General features: G+C 35.8%; 2 protein-coding genes and 1 long non-coding RNA gene across 3 annotated transcripts in view; 2 read left to right on the forward strand and 1 right to left on the reverse strand.

The window, feature by feature from the left end:
• LOC143916946 (uncharacterized) overlaps positions 1 to 15,697 on the reverse strand; it is a 572,328-nt gene that overhangs the window by 251,997 nt on the left and 304,634 nt on the right. The window lies entirely within an intron of this gene.
• LOC143916944 (uncharacterized) overlaps positions 1 to 15,697 on the forward strand; it is an 83,971-nt gene that overhangs the window by 17,677 nt on the left and 50,597 nt on the right. The window contains exon 2 of the mRNA XM_077438249.1: positions 9,203 to 9,298. The gene's annotated coding sequence lies outside the window, so the exon portion shown is untranslated. The remainder of the gene's footprint in view (positions 1 to 9,202; positions 9,299 to 15,697) is intronic.
• Positions 1,792 to 8,613, forward strand: LOC143916949 (uncharacterized). Its single transcript, XR_013261015.1, has 2 exons — positions 1,792 to 2,244; positions 6,999 to 8,613. It is a non-coding gene; the product is annotated as an uncharacterized LOC143916949 (long non-coding RNA).

The raw sequence follows: 15,697 nt of genomic DNA on the forward strand, positions 1-15,697 counted from the left end.
GAAAGTTTTATCACCTCTTTAATATACCTCTGCTTTGTTGATATTTTAATCAAAGTATGTACTTAATTAATTTTATGTCATAAAGTAAATCCGTGTAGGTATATAAAATAGATGTGTATAATGTCAGCTATTTACATTTGTGTTTTATGAACATGTATTCTTCATTTTATGTAATAAAATTTCACATCGGGACAATTAAATACGGAATGCACTTCGGGATTGCGCTAGAGATCGCAATGCGCCCAATGTCACTCGCATCAATTATTAAGATTGCACCGATAATTGTGCAATATTGCACCACCGTCGTGCGATAACAATAAGACAATGCGACTCGCTCGCGCCGAGATCAATCATAAAACGAAACGAAAACAAAAGTGTACTAGTGCGATTTTTTTCATCTAAGACGACGACGAACTGTCGGAAAACGGGTCGCCGTGCAAGAGGAGAGCACAGAGACGATGGAATGGAAAAAAATAACATACACGCGGTTGGATAGAGACAATGGCTGGCCGTGTTGCAATAGCAACGAGCGTGTATAATTCGACAATAGGTGATAATGGTCGATCCTTATTACCTGTCCGCTCGTTACGGCCGATCGTGTAATAGCCGAGACAATTGAAAGCAACTGGATCGTGGGTACCGGCCCGGCTAATTGTTCGCAATTGCTTCTCATACTTGAGTGTCTGCTTTTTTGCCGCGCTTTCTGCTCGTCTGAGAAATCGCCCCCGTTGAGAGACGGTCCTTTGGTTTCGGTGTAAAAAGTATCGGTACATTCCATTTAAAGTCGTCTGAACTAATTTCAGACGATTGTGCAACTCCTGATTATAAACATAATTGTTAATTTTTAACCAAAATTAACTGAAATTGTCTCTTGGATAAAGCATATTTTCGAATATGCTATTGTTAATGTTGTTTGCTATGTTTGTATATGTATGTAGATGTAGAGACTGGTGCTGTCGAATAGAGCTTTTACAGAGATGTTATGTATCTTTTATATATAACTGAGAAGCTTAGATATTAAGGTATTGTATAATGTTCATTGTAGAATTTAGGTATGGTAATTTAAAAATAATTGTTTGAGAGCTTTAATTTGTTTTTGCATTTAAATTAAATTATACTAAGAGTGCATTTTGTTATCAGAAGAAGATCGGATTTTTCCACGAGATTAATGAATTGCTTTGTTGGTTACGCAAACAAAGTAAAATTATTGTATTTAGTAAACTTTTCACAGTTTTATTCAACTGCTTTAAATCGTACATACATATTCAGTATGCGTAATCTTCCTTTTTGAAATGCTTCGTTTATATAAGCGATTTATTTAGATATGAATTATTTTTCCGGAATCTTTCTCCTTTTTTCTTCGAATAATGTAATGTATACTGTCTATAATTTATGGATAAAAATTTTCAACTTTTTAAACTTCGATTCATATCGGTCCATTCGACCGGTTTTTCTTTTTTTTTTTGCTCTCCAACCTGTACAATATCATTATTGGGCGCGAATGAAGAGCATGCGCGCGTCACGATAAAAGACATCTGATACTTTTTAATCGACACTTATTTATTTAATGGTTGTTTTAAATCCCTCTATATTTACGATCGATTTATGCAGCGGCCAATATCCGGTCGATATCGAATTTCTTTAATGTATTATGGAATCGTTCAAAAATATGTATGTCTTACATAAACCGAATTGTTCCGACTTTTGTAATGACGTGTGGCAAACAGTCTTATTAACTGATTGTCGATTGGCATTATTGACGAGTTGGCATTAGTGTCGGCCCAAGCGGAAATACGCGACGGTCGACAGAGTCACCGAGTAGACGGCGTACGGACAGCTTGTGTTCCGTACGCTCCGCTGGCCCACCACGTGCAAATTTTACATTTCAATAAACTACATCAAACCATTATCGAAGTCTTTTCCATGATGGTCCTTCGAACCGGATACCAGTAACCTAGGCCACAACACCAAACGGACAAACCAATAGGAAAAAACGTGGTCGAGAAAAAATGGATGTCAATTAAGAAATCGGTATCGTTCCTTTGTTACTATCCATACCTTTCCAATACTAATAACATGTTTGCTTCTATTTCAGCAATATATTGATTGATGTACAGAGGTACATGACCGCGTGATTGACGCAGAAAATATATAAATAAAAACATAACCTACAAAGACGCATGGGACACAGAGGTAATCCAAAATTATCGGAACGATCACATAAACATCGTAAAGGATATTCAAGTAAGTGAATGTATTCAATCTCAGGCAATCTGTTCAAAAGGCAATCATGTGGGTAGGTCAGTTTTAAAATATGTTTTAAAGTATAACAATTAATTAACGCGATTGTATAAAATAATATCGCGCTACGAAGGAATGTTTCATCGGTCGCATCGAATTTCGTATTAAAAGTGTAAAATCAGATGTAGTGTAAAATTAGCAAAGCACGTGGGGAATTATACTTGTAGCCCCAAAGTGGCTTAAACCAAGTACATACCGGTATATTCATATACCGGCAGATCTCTTTGTTTCTTAATGTGTGTAGAAACTTTCTCCCCCCTCCCCCCTCCACAATAAATGTGGAATTATACTTGTAGCCCCAAAGTGGCTTAAACCAAGTACATACCGGTATATTCATATCGGTAGATCTTTGTTTCTTAATGTGTGTAGAAACACCCTCCTCCCCCCCCCCCCCTTCCACGATAAATGTGGAATTATACTTGTAGCCCCAAAGTGGCTTAAACCAAGTACATACCGGTATATGCATATCGGTAGATCTTTGTTTCTTAATGTGTGTAGAAACACCCTCCCCCCCCCCCCCCTTCCACGATAAATGTGGAATTACACTTGTAGCCCCAAAGTGGATTAAATCAAGTACATACCGGCATATTCATACATCGGTAGATCTCTTTGTTTCATAATGTGTGATGAAACAGTGGTGATTTAAAATAAATCACAAGACTTGTAGCCCCAAAGTGGTTTAAATCAAGCACCCACCAATTTAGGGTTGTAATTTCTTCCAAAATATGTTGGATAGATTCTGGTGATAATAGTTAAAGTAGAATATTAAGATTCACGGTTAATCATTGAATATTATTACCTTATCTCTACGAATAGTTCAATTGACAGCTATAGTAGAGAACAACTGTATTTATGAGACGAAATAGTGCAACTTTCTGAAACAAATGTCAAGTGCTGAAAACGAGGAAATAGAAGCTTCGACTTCCAAGTCGCATAAAGGTCGAAATCCAACTAGGGACGTAGAACCTATTAGAGACAGGTCAAGCTCTAGAATACATCAGACTCGAAGTCAGACTCAATCGATAGAAATATTAGCGAAGGAAAATAAAGTAGAAGTTATAATGACGTCAATAGAATTAAGGTATTCAGGCGCGGTACAAAGACTAAAAGGAAAAATAGATAAATCCTCCGAATTAGATGAAGGACAGTATCAAACCATTAAAGAAGCATACGATTATGTCCGAAAACTCCATTACGAATATTTAGATAACCTTACAGACATACCGAAAGCGGCCAAAATAGACGAAGAGTACGATGCAATTACAATAACAGTTAAAAATCTTAAAGCAGCATTAGATTGCCAATCCTTTCAAGATAGTAAACTAAAGGTAGAGCAAGCAACAATTAAATTTGCTAGAGATAAGTTACCGACGTTAACCATTCCCACATTTCAGGGAGATCCATCTGAATGGCAATCGTTTCAACAAGCTTTTAAGAATATAATAGGAAACAAAACGGAATATTCGAATGTCACGAAATTGCAATATTTGCATCAATCCTTAATCGGTCCCGCTTTGGCAGCTGTATCAGGTTTAGATATTAGCTCAGACAATTACGAAATAGCTTGGAGTATTTTAGACAAGCAATATAATTTACCAAGACTTAATCTCAAAACTAGGATTAATTCACTTTGTGACTTAAAATTAATCACAAGAGAATCACATATCGAATTGAGAAATCTATTGAATCAGGTAACAGTGTGTATTAAAAACATTGAATCGTTGGGTTACGCGAGAGAAATTTTAGATCCATGGGTAACATGTTTAGTTCTAAGGAAATTACCTTTTAATATAGTAAGAGACTGGGAAATATCGCTGGTTAGCAGAGAAATGCCACCATATGAAAGTTTAGAGACATTCTTGCAGAATAGATGTAATGTATTACAATCTACTGCATCTGTAACTACGGTGAAGGAATTCCCTCATAGTCGTCAAAGAATCATGAGAACTCATGTCGCGAACAAAAACCCATCAAGTAAGGTAAACGCATGCGCATTCTGTCGAAATAATCATTTCATAGGCAAATGTGATAAATTCAAAGCAAAATCCAGTATGGAAAGAAATGAATTCGTTAAATCTAATAACATGTGTTTTAAATGTTTAAATTCATCGCATAAGATAACAAATTGCAAGTCTAACTATAATTGCTTAAGGTGCAAACAAAACCATCACACTTTGTTGCATCAGGACGATACATTTAGTTCCAATAATACGGGAAGGAAGTCAATTAATGCTCATTCTACTCATTTCTCTCAAAGGGAGATAATTTTACCGACGGTACAAGTAGACATTATAACGTCCAATGGAACGGTCGTTAAGGGTCGCACATTATTAGATTCCGGCTCACAAGTCAACTATGTTACCACATCTTTCGCTAAGAAGAATAACTTCAAGTTAGAGAAAATCTCTCAAAAAATTGTAGGTATCGCTAATCAAGAAAGTAGCATTCGTCACATCACCAAGGTGACCATAAGGTCTTCAACCACTAATTACTCAACCAAAGTGTTGTGTTTGGTATTACCAGAAATTACTGGCGAAATTCCAACTGTGAAACTGGATCAACAGTTAATTTCAATACCAGCGGGAATCAAGTTATCAGATCCCCTTTGGAATAAACCGACGCCAATCGATTTATTGCTCGGCGCCGAGATTTGCGTTCATGCTATGAAAGCAGGAACCATCCAGTTAGGAAAAGGTATGCCTATCTTAAAGGATACCGAATTCGGATGGACAATAGTTGGTCCATATCCCGAAGTAAATAATGCTCCAGGGAAGAGCCACATAGGCTTAAGTCAATTAGACAGTCACATTCAAAACTTTTGGATGATAGACCAGGTTCCTATGGTAAAACATCAATCTCTTGAGGAGAAAAGATGTGAGGAACATTTCCAAGCACACACATCACGAGATAAAAACGGTAGATTTTGTGTAGCTTTACCATATAAAAATTCCCCGGTAGTATTAGGAAGTTCATTGCACATTGCGGAGAAAAGACACAAAACTTTGGAAAGACGTTTTTTAGCCAATAATAATTTAAAAATGGAATACAATAAAGTTTTAGAAGAGTATATAAATTCAGGACATATGTCAGAGTGTGAACCTCCGGAGGCACATGAGGTTCATTGTTATTCACCTCATCACGTCGTAGTTAAGGAGTCTAGCCTTACCACTAAATATCGTGTAGTTTTTGATGCGTCCGCAAAGACAACGTCCAATATCTCACTAAATAATATTTTGATGGTGGGACCTAGTGTCCAATCAGATTTGTTAAGTTTACTACTCAACTTTCGACTCCATAAATACGTGATTACTGCGGATATTAAGCAGATGTACCGACAGATTCAAATAGCAGAGAAAAATAAAAATGTACAATTAAATCATAATTCGTTATGGTGGGACGGCCCTAGTTGGTTGAAATTAGATGAATCACGATGGCCTCGAAGACCTCCTGAGATCACAATAGATCTTCCAGAGAGAAGGGTAGTCACTAACGCTACCCTTGTGAGGGAAAATAATTAGATAGATAAATATTCTCATCTTCCAAGACTCCTTCGAGTTTTATCATATGTTCGTCGGCCACTAAGGAATAAACAATTAAACGTTAAAGAAAATAACGAACCGTCCGCTTTAGAATTAAAAGATGCTTTAAATAATTTGATAAGGTTATCGCAAATGGAATCATTTCCATTGGAATATCGTTTGCTGAGCAAGGGACATCCAATTCCCAGTAGCAGTAAATTAGCTAAATTGTCCCCTCTATTCCACGAGAATTTAATTTGTGTTGGAAGTAGACTTCCTCTGGGAACAACTCTATCAACGTCACCCATTATCTTGTCAAATAAGCATAAACTTACACACATGATTGTCCGAGATGCGCACTTGAAATATATTCACTTGGGTACTCAAGCCTTACTGTCGTTATTGCGGCAGACCTATTGGCCATTGGCCGGACATAATACTGTCAAAGGAGTGGTGCGTTCATGTGTCATTTGTTTCAGAAATAAACCACTGTCACACAATAGATTAATGGGATTACTCCCGCTTGAACGTACCACTGCGAATTTTCCTTTCAGTCATGTGGGGATAGATTTCGCAGGACCTTTTCCTGTGAAGAGTGGTTGCAATAAGAATTCTAAGATAATTAAGGGTTACGTTTGTGTCTTTGTGTGTTTTTCCAGTAAGGCAGTTCACTTGGAACTTGTCGGAGACTTAACGAGTTCAAATTTCTTAAATTGTTTAAGAAGATTCGTAGCCAGACGTGGCAGGCCCAATACGATATATTCCGACAATGCTACTAATTTTGTCGGTGCAAGTCGTGAACTCGTTAATTTAGTAAAATTAATTTACGAACGTCCTCATGAGGAGAAGCTACTACGGTATGTAGCCTCCGAAGGGATTCGTTGGAAGTTTAACCCGCCAAGGGCGCCTCACATGGGAGGGCTGTGGGAAGCAGCGGTTAAATCCATGAAGATTCATTTAAACAAGGTGTTAAAGGCCACCACCTTAAATTTCGAATCATTTTGTACGGTATTGACTCAAATAGAAGCTTGCATGAATTCCCGTCCTCTTAGTCCCTTGTCTTCGGATCCACTAGACCTTTTACCCCTCACACCTGGACATTTCTTAATTGGCAGATCCTTACTCGCTCTTCCAATGGAGGTTAAATATAACACTAATGTCCATGCCAATCTGCTTCAGATACAATTGACCACAGCAGCATTTTGGAAACGTTGGTCGGCGGAATATTTACATTCTTTGCAGTTACGACACAAATGGAAGAAGGACTCGAGCAACAATCTGAGTGTGGGTCAAATGGTCCTGTTAAAGGAGGAACACATGCTGCCAACCCGATGGGTCTTGGGTCGAGTCACTAAATTGTATCCCGGACCAGATGGCAGAGTTCGAGTCGTCGACGTCTTTACTGCCAGCGGAGAGTTTCGTCGGTCCAGTCATCTAGTGGCGCCATTGCCGATTCTACCACAAGGACCACTTGACAGGAAGGAAGATCAGCAAGAGGGAGGAGAAACAGCAGCTTCAATTCCGTCAACTTCGGTAGCTTAGTTTAACCCGAAGACACTACCCCCAACTCATATTACTTATTAGATGTAATCATGAGTTTAAATCATTCAATGTTAATAGTAGTACTCCGTAATTCACTTTAATTGTGTTGTGTGTATAATTTAAGCTATTTTCATTTTAACATTCGGCAGTATATATCTCCGAATTTAATATAATCATTTTGTCTTTATAATATAAGACTTGTCTCATGTCATCACTCGGAAGGATTATATCCGAGTTTAAAATAAACTGTTCAAATTTGACAGTTAAAATTAGATTCATGATTTGTTAATGTTAGTCTCCAAGCCACACTTAATGGAGCATCTTAAATTATTTCATGTCTACTTAATTATAACCTGCCGGGAGTCATCCGCAGGTCTTATGTTTCTTGTTATGAAAACATAAGTTAACTCTTACTGTTTATAGTATTTATGTGAATCATAGAATAAGTAAATATTATAATACTGAACATTTCGATGTTTAACGTAGAGACATCTATAATCATAGTTCGCCTTCATTTCCTGCTTGTAGGAATGAATGAATGACTTTCCAATTTACTTTTAATTTAGCAATGTTTGTGCTACTTGTTGATGAAATCAAGTTAACTTAGGAGCATTACACTCACTAATCAAGTTTAGTTGATCGGTAATAGCTGATCTGTCTTGACAACTGTAACAGTGTCAACATTGTATTGTCTAAGTTAACATCAAGATGAGGAATGCTTAAGTTTTAAACCATATACAGTCCACTCTCTCTTCTTTAAAGTAAACTTATCTTGTAATGCTTATTCACAGCTTCAAAGGAGATTTCAAAAATTTTAATGTAAATAGAAACAACATTCACCAGAGGTATACCTATAAGTTGAAATATTACTGAACCAATAAATTGATTTTATCCTCACACTGGATGAGGCAAAGGTTTCATTATTCACCCTCTATTTAATTATTTTAAGAGCTATGATTTATTGTAAACGACTCGTCAGTAATGCTGTAACTCTGTAGAATAACTGTATTGTTCAACAGTTTTCCTATGTGGGACTATGTTCCGACTTTTGTAATGACGTGTGGCAAACAGTCTTATTAACTGATTGTCGATTGGCATTATTGACGAGTTGGCATTAGTGTCGGCCCAAGCGGAAATACGCGACGGTCGACAGAGTCACCGAGTAGACGGCGTACGGACAGCTTGTGTTCCGTACGCTCCGCTGGCCCACCACGTGCAAATTTTACATTTCAATAAACTACATCAAACCATTATCGAAGTCTTTTCCACGAATCGTGTTATCAAAATGTTTCAAAGGCGACAATATATGTACGTCGTAAATTATCGAATAATCTTTTATCTTCGTAAAGCTAACTTTGACACCATACCACAGTGAAAATGTATTAAAATGAGTTACATACAAATTTATAGTATGAACACGAAGATCGTACAACAATGGCCCATTTTTAAATTTCGCTTTCGTTTTTCATCACACTTCCTGTTAACACGTGTTTACTTATAAATTATAACAACCGTAAAATGGTGAAAACATCACGAGCTCGCAGACAAACCATAGAATTGTCTGTTTTTGTTGTTAAATTTTAACGCACGATGGTACGGAAAATGTTCAAAAAAATTATAAAATTTTTCCTTGCAAGAAGTTTTTATTAAAAAGTAAAATATTACCTTTGATGATAAATTGGTCCAATTTCAGACGATAACTTTTCGATACCGTTCGATTTGCATTTGCATCTTTTATTTTGCACATGAGTTATATTCAGTAACGGCCGAAATTTCGATTGGAAAACGGCACTTTTTCATCGTTACTAAATATGGTGATTTAATTCATTGTTTATCCACAGTTCCTGCGTTGCGACACGAGAAATCCGTTGACAACACTTCAAATCTTCGACCCCGACGACCTAGATCTCTCTGACGATCCATACAATGTCTTACTGGTGAGTTTTATAATTTGCCTCCAACCATTATGTAAATATGAAAAGAGGTTTCCTGAAAAATGCGTACATAACTTGCAGTCTATGTTGAAATTAAGGATTTGATCTTTTTAAAAATAAATATATTGCTGTACACAATTACAATAACCCAGATCGATTGTTGATTTCTGGGCTATCAAATAATGCTGAAACGAAAAAAAACGTATATTGAAACGTTCGTGTTGAAACATTTCGGTGCAAATCGCAACGGAGCAACCGTGAAATTGAATTTTTACCCGACAATGGACAGACGCTTGAAAAACCGAAAATTTGTAGATACAAAATCGCTCTTATATACACACTATATTATGTGTAGGTATTTTTTGTTTTTATTGTGTCAAAATTGTAAGTATTTCACTGCAATGTGTTATGAAAACTATCAAGGACTAACTGTTTTAAATAAGTTTTTTAAGATATTAATCGAAATATATGTACCTATTAATTCTAACAAATTAATTCTATATAGGCTTTTATTAACATTTCAACTTTTTATTTCTTTGTTGTTAAGAATAAAATATAACAGTTTGATGGAAAAGAAAATATTAAAGCACCCATACTGTAAGTTTTTGCGTCTTAATCACTCCGTTTAAAACGAAGTAAAACTCATTAAATCGAGCGAATTTTTACATTTCGATTTTTTTTTAAATATTTCTTGTCGCGAATGAAAGAAAACCGATGCGTTTTTATGGGAAACACTCGGAATGAGTTTTGCCTCATCAAAATTTTCCCGAGTAATACTTTTAGTTGAAAGCGTACGGTTTATTTATTTTTTTCATTTTTGTTCCAAACGAATCGAGAAAATCGGTTAAACGATTTTACGCTATTGTCTTTTTCCGATCAGCAATAATTAAAAATTTATGGTTCGACGTTTTAAAACTCTTTCTTTTTAACTCGGCACTCATCTTTGACTTTCGAAAGAGTTGCGATATTACGATTGGATCGGAATTGTATAACGACTCGTATGTATTGAAAGTTAATTTATTAAGTCGTGATTTTAACACATACGATGTTATATTAGCGTAAACGATATACGGTAAAAGTGTTAAACCCGCTTTGCGATTGTTCGTACGCCCAAGTCATCGTTTTCTTCCACTTTTATTTTATTTCTCTTTTTCGGTTTTGTTCGAGATTCTATTGTGTCTCGTCTCCGAAAGCAAAAGGGGCAAAAAGTGTGAACACGACCGAGGAAGTGAAACGCATGTCCAATCGGGGCGAAATTCGCTCTTCCACTTTTGGACGGACTACCACACTTTTGTTGTCCGCGATCCAGGCACGATTTTCGTAACGAAAAACTCGCCGAGACGGTGATTCATCTCAGAGAAAGAAAAAAGGCGGTCGTTTTTCCGGGCGTATTGTCCGCGAAAATTGTGTTTATTAACCGGGGAGAAGATCGTGCTTTAATGGGATGTTGTATCGGCCCACCTTGTTGTTTCTGTATTGTGTTAGAAGGTGATATTGAAGTGTACAGGCCGGCCGGGGCATCACGTTTATTAGAACAGTTACGTGCCGAGGTTGTCAAACTGTGGGGTGCACCTTTCGGAACAAAGTAAATATATATTTAATATGCTTACGGTTAATTGAAACTGTTCAAACCGGTCCCGAGTAAATTTTTAACAAATGCGCCAATTAACCACAGTAGACTGTGACAAATTTCGCACCGCATTACGCGAACAGCTCCGATGTGATTTATAGGATCGATTTGTTATTTATTTTTGGCGAAAAATCTACGGTTGCAAAAAAAATAATTAACGCAATCTCAAATGCGTTCGCGTGCCTTTTTGGATCGAGACAACTTTCTCGTCGGAAGTTTAATTATTTGCATTTTTCAAATCGATCAATAACTTCACAGCGGCATAGATCGTGTGTGCGAAAGTGGTGTTTGGTGAAAAATTATATTTGGATTCGATGATGCACTCATCAATATTGTGCGACGTCTAAATTAATCTTACTTTCAACTACTGTGTTAGCGATTTATGTACTTCCTTATATTTAACTTAAATTTTTAGTATCTAGAAGTACATATGTAATATATAATAAAATCAGCTCATTTTTATTTATTTAATTAAAAATAACCTATTTTGGTGCATTTAATTTTATATAGCTAATGAAAAATTAAATATAATTTAAAACACATTCAAAAAAATAATAAAGATTGATTAGTTTATTTTTTTATTACGGTTATATTTTTTCATTTGATTCCGAGGCAAGTATCTTGGAACTCGGAACGAATTCCAAGCTCAATGATCATTTTAGTTCTTAATTGTTGAATTTACTTGTATGGAGAAAACAGTAATAAACATGGAAAATAATAAAACGATTGATTGCCTTCATTACTCACGAGACTTTCATGTATAATATATCCACTGTTCTGTTACTTCTCATTGCCGAGTATTTCAATTCCTTCAATTTGATGATTAATTTGGCGCTCATCGCTATTTTTTCTTATGTAGATGAAACATTAATATCATCTTCATCGTTCACTGCTTGATGGATGAAAGCCTCTCCAACACGCTTCCATTTGTTTTGAGTAACCGTCGTCCATCTAATCCCACACATTTTTCTGATTTCATCTATCCATCTCCCCTGTAACCTTTTTCACTATCTCAGATACCATTCGAGCACATCTTTCGTCCATCTATCATCCATTTTTCTAGCTGCGTAACCCACCCATTGCCATTTCAATCTCTTCATTAACATAATCAGTATAAAAACATGAGTGTTTGTATTCAGTCAGAATTTACGAAAGTTTCAGTGTTGGTGTTGATATTGTTTAAATTAATAATGTACACATATTATAATGAGATGAAGAGGTTTGGGAGGCTTTGTGTATAGATAATGGAGCACGAGCCCGTTGCCCGTGCCTCTGCTGAGGGCCCGAGGCGCGTGCCAACTTTAACACCACTCACCGCCAACTTACCTCACCGCTGGTAGACAACCTTTCACGACCTTTTTCTACGAATCCCTCATATAACGAGCTCATAGGCGATTCATTTTTGATATTTCGCCACGCCGCAGCCGCCGCACAATGTGTATAACTCCGTATTTTTGTGCATTATCTTCGGACGTAATTTATACAATCTGAACGCCATAAATCAACGGGCGTTTAGTTCAGCCGCGGCGAATAACAATTTGCGTTTTGACCCCGCGCGCGCGCGCAGATATATCTTAATATGGTGCAATGTATTCCGTTTGAATAATATTTTTTTAATTTTTCCATGATGGATATGATTGATAATTTCGATACGTTCTATTGAAAAACGTTTCCCCTTTTTTTACGCGTGCACCGGCTCAAATGAAACGAACGAATCGATGGACGGCCCCATCTGTTATAATGTTTGCATTTTTTTTGTAGTAATTTATAGGCATTGCTAAATTTTTAGACCTTTATTAACTTACTATCGATATTTTTCATTTTTTTTATTGAATTTCTATTAACAAAATCATTACGAGCTTAAGTTTTTAAATTATTTCTAACAGGTACATTTATAACTTTTGACTGGAGAAAAATATATTCAAACAATGTATTTTCCAGTGATGACGTATGGATGTGAAACTTGTCCAATGCACTCAAAGAAGTATAGAACGGTGTATGTTCTGCATAACAAGGAGAGATAGGAAATGGAATATATGGGTGAAATGTAGGGCAAAAATAGTTAATATGGTAGAGAGAGCGAATATATTGAAATGGCAATGGGTGGGATACGTGGTTAATAGAATTAACGAAAAGTGGACAAGATAAGTGCTAGAATAGTACTCCAGAGAACGTAAAAGGCTGAAAGAAAGACCGCAAGAAAGATGGGTGGATGAAATTAGAAAAAAATGTGTGGGGTTAGGTGGATGAGAGTTGCGTTAAAAAAATACGATTGAAAGCGTGTTGGAGAGGCTTTAATCCAGCAATGGATGGTGAATGGCTGTAAATGATGATGATATAACATTTATTATTCGCTTAAATTTATCTGATATGAAAATAGTTTTTATAACATCCAAAAAGTTTATTTCGATGACCGATATTTTCTAAGGTTAATGTTGTGATACTACTAGTAATCAATTAGTATTATATATAATAAAGCCTATAGACATTATGAAACAATTGTACAATACAAACGGTAATCGTTTTGCAATGAATATAGCATTGAAACGTCGAATGATTTGATGTATGTCGATCATTGATAAATTCGTGTTACACTTAGCGTTATACATACTACATATATATGTAGTACAGTGCGAGTGATATATACGACTATGCATTTAATTAAAAAATAACCTATTACGAATTTATTTTCTGAGCCGTTTATATTATTAATTAATTAATATATCTACTTTTTTTTCGGTCGGGTTGCGCCAGGTACGGCTAGGTTTATGTATTTCACGTTGTTAAAGATGGACACTGAAAAACTGCAACGACCCCGAGGGCACCGTTCGGACTTCGATTGTTTTTTCCGATGATGGTTGCATCATCGCACCTGACCCCGCGATTCGGGCATTCATCATAGTCGAAAGTTTACGAAATGCTCGCGCTTCCAACTGGTCCACCGTCGAGGAATTCGATTCTTCGCATCTCGAGCATTTCGCCTTTGAACGTTTGTCCAAACGCGTCCAATGCACTTTTTCGTTTCGAATGCATTGTACAAAATTGTATTTAAGTATTTATTTAATTTAGTAATGTATTTACGATCACGAACCGGATAATATCGTTCAATACGGCAACGACGAATATAAATTTTCGACTGTAGAAAGAATTCACTTCAGCATCCCGTTACAGGAGCGAGTAGCGACGTGCAGCAATTGCACAAAATTATAATATTACACACGCAATTCTTTCGAAATGATGAATTACATAGTGACAGAAGACTTGTAGCCCTTATTCACCAGGTGTATTATACATTTTTTTTACTACTGATGAGTCAATTGAACGTATGCGTATACCTCAATTTAATTTTATGACAAGTCAAGATGATTTTAATACAACTCTTGCAGTATTTATTATTATAATAAAACAATTCCTGGAAATACAACTATACTAATTTGTTTATATCGAAATTGCAATATAATCTAAGTAAATATTACGTCATTTGAAGGATTCTCTTTTGATAGACTCTTATTTATTTTCTCTTTCCTATATCCTTATAAGCTTCATAATGCTTTCATATAACTGACTATAATTTTGTTAAATAAAACGTCATCAAATTAAGTTGATGATTCTCATAGAATAAATTATATGGTGACCAATATATGTACATATGTAAATATGTACATACATACATACACAGGATGCATTTCAGATCGATGCAAATCTTCTGGGAGGTAATAGAAGAGGGCGTTTAAAAGCTATCTAACTACACTTACTTAATTCGGGGTTTTTACCTTTTTTAAAATATCCTGAAATCTCGTTAGTATTCGCTGGTAACACAATAATTAATGGTGTTGTATTTATTTTTTTATTGTTTTCTGTTACTCAAGTGTATATTTATTCCGTGATATACATTGACACGTATTTAGATATGTCACAACCTCTGATAAAGTCACGTTGAATTGGAGAAAAGTGTTTCTCTCATGGCAAGATATGGATTTTCAAGCAAGTTTACAAAAAAATACAGTGCTTTAAGAAATTCAAATACTTTAAAAAACTTATCTGCTCTTTCCCTTTCGAATGGTATATAATTATCTAGGTATTACGCTAATTTTTAAAACTCTGATAAAAATATCGTTTACACAAACCCACCCTACTACCTCTACTACCTCCCAAAAGAATTGCATCGATCTGAAGTGCACCTGTATATATGTATGTATATATACTAATAGTATTTTTTTACTTTTCACCTTTTTTTAAGTATTGTTGTTTTACTGTTAATTTTGCAACAGTAAAACAATTTCAGGAATTGGAAAGCCATTGTCGTAGTGTGTCGATTGTTTTACGCGCGTTAACCGTTTACCTTACCGTTGTCGATTTAAATTATAATCGAAGTAATAAAGATAGTCGAGAAACTTCGGGTCCCGGACAGCTTAATGCTTTTATGAATGAACGCATTAAACTCGACCGATCTTAATGAATTAAGTGGTCTCTCTGTCTCTCTTTTACTGTATGTGCATAGTCGGTGAGCGTATTAGCGCTCGTTCACCACTTTTTTCTCCCTCTTGAACGGCAAAACGGTAATTATTCAATAATAATTACCGGATTACATACACACATATTGCATACAAAAAGCGTTTAGCGAAATGTTACCGGCGACCTTGTATCCAATTATAATTTGAAGTACACAACGATTTCGTACGTTAGGTCACTGCGGTGCATTCTTGACCTGGATTAAAGGTCACCACAATAGACATGTGCTCTATTATCTATTTGAAATTGCTCATCAATAA

Source organism: Arctopsyche grandis, chromosome 9 (genome assembly GCF_051622035.1).
Source record: "Arctopsyche grandis isolate Sample6627 chromosome 9, ASM5162203v2, whole genome shotgun sequence".
NCBI classification, from domain to species: domain Eukaryota; kingdom Metazoa; phylum Arthropoda; class Insecta; order Trichoptera; family Hydropsychidae; genus Arctopsyche; species Arctopsyche grandis.